The 3,848-nt window shown below is 41.9% G+C and overlaps 1 pseudogene; it reads left to right on the top strand.

Annotated features, from left to right (window-relative positions):
* Positions 1-3,347: 3,347 nt before the first annotated feature.
* LOC124623465 lies at positions 3,348-3,465 on the top strand (annotated as a pseudogene).
* Positions 3,466-3,848: the final 383 nt, after the last annotated feature.

Here is a 3,848-nt window from a genome sequence, read left to right as displayed (position 1 = left end):
GTATAAACACATGAGAGACAAAGTACATACAACAGATGATACACAAGTGGGTGGGGGAGCCTTGCACTCCGGCCTATATAGTAATTAGTTCTAACAGGGCCACAGCCAGCAGGCTGCACATACAATTGCTGTCATACTGTCAGACTGGGTACCTTCTAGTGGCCAAATCGAGCACAAACTTCATGCATGAACTACGAAGGGGTGCACACACAAATTTGGTAGTTACAGCAATTACCATTGTCCCTGTAAGCACTCGTTATACCCTTGTACATTCTCCTTTCCAACCAGATCTACCTCACAGTATTCTTAGATTCTTAGGTGCAGTCTCCTTAAATTTCTGTTCCCCAGTACTCGCTATATCAGAAGACATTTATTATCATTATTACTATTGTCATTATTATTATCAGTGAGTGACAGCAGCAACAGTAGTACAAGTACTGCCAGTATTAACTTTATGAGTTCATAGTATTATTTACTCACATCATCATTATAGATGCTCAAATTATTTTAATAATGTTTATCATATTAAAATTTCTATTTCTTAGGTAACTATGATGTAAAAAGGTACTGTATGTCTGAAGCCACAGTCTGCTGTAAGAGAGGACCTGATAGCCCTAACCAGATAAGGTTAAGCTGATGTCTCTACACAAACAGAGGTTAATAGAGTTGGCGCTAAAACATGCATTTGTAATACATGCATTTGTAATCGTAGTTGCAACGGTAGTGTTAGTACACAGCCTATGTGTTCCTGCACCCTCACCCCCCCCCCCCCTCCCTCCAAACAGAAAAGGCCCCAGTTGCTGACATTGTAGAGCTTCCACCACATCAACAACCAGACCCTGGTAAACAAGCCAGTACTGTTCCTGTCAGTGCCACTGTCATGACCATTGCTCCGAAGTCTCTGTCAACCATGATTTAAGGGAAGTGTCAGTATCAGAAGAACACAGGTCATAAGCTGTCACCACCATACGGATCCCATTTCATATGATGGTCCTAACAATTTTGCTTCAGAAACAATGGAATATGAAATCTGCCTGGAGCAACCATCAAGCCCTCAGACTACGCCCAGGATCCCCACTCCACCGATAAAATGGCTCCTGTACTACAGTGAACATTCATGGCTTCAGTATGCATGTGGAGGAACTGAAACTCCTAGCACAGGTGCATCCCCTATGCTTTTGTTTACAATAAACAAAATTTAAACTTACTGATGTCCCTGTGCTTTGGATCTATAATGTCATCCACAAGGATGACATAACTCGGGACAGGACCAAGGGAGAAGTAGCTGAGTTTCTCAATAACACACACCACTTCTCTGCTCTATTCTTGATTACTGAAATGCAAGCAGTTACAGGTGAAGTTCATGTGCATCAAGGAATCATTGTATTTACTTCCACAAGAAGTGATACATTCTGAGGCTCTCACAGATCTTATTGACCAACTCCACCGACCTTTTCTCCTGTTGGGAGACTTCAGAACCCATAATGTTTTATGGGGGCCACACACTACTTGCCCCAAAGGTCAAGTTTTGGAGAGCCTCATGGTACCTCAGAAGCTGTGCTTCCTCGAAATAGGCAATCTCACTCATCTGAATACTTCTACAGGGTCATCCTCACCCGTAGACCTATCTCTCTGCTCTGTAACACTCAGAGTTCCTGTTCAGTGGGATTTACTGACGAACTTCATTCCAGTGACAACTTCCCACTGGGCGCTGATGACCCCGCTGTTTAGCGCCCGTAAACCTCAAACACACGCACACACACACACACACACACACACAACTTCCCACTTTAGATCCACCTACCAGTTTGAGCACACCCAAGTGGACTGAAGACTGTAACTCAGGAATCTGTGTCAGATATGTGGCTCTGTGACAGTTTAAGTGCTGCCAAACTGCAAGAAATGTCATAGCCTTTGGAATAGTGAGAGCTACAGCTCAACTCATAATCAAGGTGAGTGAGAAAAGGCCATGGCACACATTCCTGGACTGTTTCAATTATTCCACCTGTTCTAAAAATGAGTGGGAAGCCACCAGGAGAATTTCTTGTAAATGCAGCCGTTCAACTACTGCAGTGACACTGAAAAAGGGGTGTCTCCATATAACACATGGAGATGTCACCCAGACAACGGGACACCATTTTGTGATGACTACTGGTACTGCCAGTCAGGATCCAGGATTCTGCCTTTAATGTAGCAGAATGGGACCGTATAAAACACAAAGAATGATACTGTATATTTCATAAATTGTGATATTATCATGTGAGGTTTACACAAGGACACACATTCAGAAGTTCCAATTGTATCATAACTTACTTATTGCACCTATGAAAACCAATTTACTTAGGATTACATTGAGTACGTAATAAATAACCCCAATAAATTTATGGAAGAACTGTAGTACAAATGCAAACATACATTTTAAACCAAAAATAAACACATACTGAGAACATTTTTTGTAAGAATAATATACAAAAGAGTAGTAGTAATAACACAGAATTCAATGTAAAGACACCAAAATCATGTTAGCATCAAAAGTAAGGTGTAATCATGAAGTAATTAATTAAAACAGACAATTTATTGTTATCAGTGTATATTTCATGAAATTTTACTGTAAAAATTGAATATTTTCAACATACAAATTACATCATGCGTCTTGTCTCAAAATCCGTAACTAGTGTTCAGAAAGGACATCAGTTTCAATTGTGAGTTTGAGTATGAATAAACAATATTTAGAAAGATCTTTCAATGAATGGATGTTATATTAGGACAAGTGGCAATAGTCACATTAAGCCAGCAATGTGTGAATTCAGTACCATGTCAGTTTCATGGCAATATTAGGCCAGAGTTGTGTTAGTCTTGGGTGACATATGGTGGTTGTCTTTGCCAAAATATATTTGTGAAAGATTAATTCTATCATGTCGTCTACATCATTTTAATAATCACAGTGGCACAAAAAAGGCCTAAATTTGCAGAGTTTGGATACTAGGCATGAAATGAATATGAAAGTTAAGTATTCAAGATTTATTTCAGAAGCATGGAAACACTATACTCAGCAACCATGAGACCATGGAGAAGGGTACATTGGATTTCACATCCTATGGCCCAAAAGCCCAACTTGCAGTCCTTCTCTACACTGTAGCTGAATTGAGCACTGTCTGAGGCTCATGATAATGTGCCATGTCACAGCAAGATCCAACACAGTATGCTGGGAAATTCCAAACAGCCTCAAAGGAAATCCCTTTAGAATCTTAGAGAATTTTAAGTCAATATTGCGGACGGAGAAATTTCCCAGCTTGTGGAGATAAGCAGTTTTGATACCTCTCCTCAAACCAGGAAAGGGCTGAATTGTCTGCGGCCTTGCCACAGTGGTAACACCAGTTCCCGTCAGATCATCGAAGTTAAGCACTGCCGGGCTGGGCTAGCACTTGGATGGGTGACCATCCGGTATGCCGAACGCTGTTGGCACGTGGGGTGCACTCAGCCCTTGTGAGGCAAACTGAGGAGCTACTTGATTGAGAAGTAGCAGCTCCGGTCTCGGAAACTGACATACGGCCGGGAGAGCAGTGTGCTGACCACGTGCCCCTCCATATCCACATCCAGTGATGCCTGTGGGCTGAGGGTGACACAGCAGTCAGTCTGTATCTTTGGGCCTTCATAGCCTGTGCAGGAGGAGTTACCAGAGTGTTTCCTTAACAAGCTGTGTGAGGAAGCCCTTAAAGCAAATGGTCAACCATCACCTGGTCCGGATATTACAGGCCAGGCAGCTCCTTTGCTGTTATCAGCGTAGATTCACGAGATATTGATCCATTGTTGATAACCTGACCACACTAGTTGCAGCTATCCTGCAA

This window comes from Schistocerca americana, chromosome 7 (genome assembly GCF_021461395.2).
Source record: "Schistocerca americana isolate TAMUIC-IGC-003095 chromosome 7, iqSchAmer2.1, whole genome shotgun sequence".
Lineage (NCBI taxonomy): Eukaryota > Metazoa > Arthropoda > Insecta > Orthoptera > Acrididae > Schistocerca > Schistocerca americana.
This window is presented reverse-complemented; position numbering and strand designations above follow the sequence as displayed.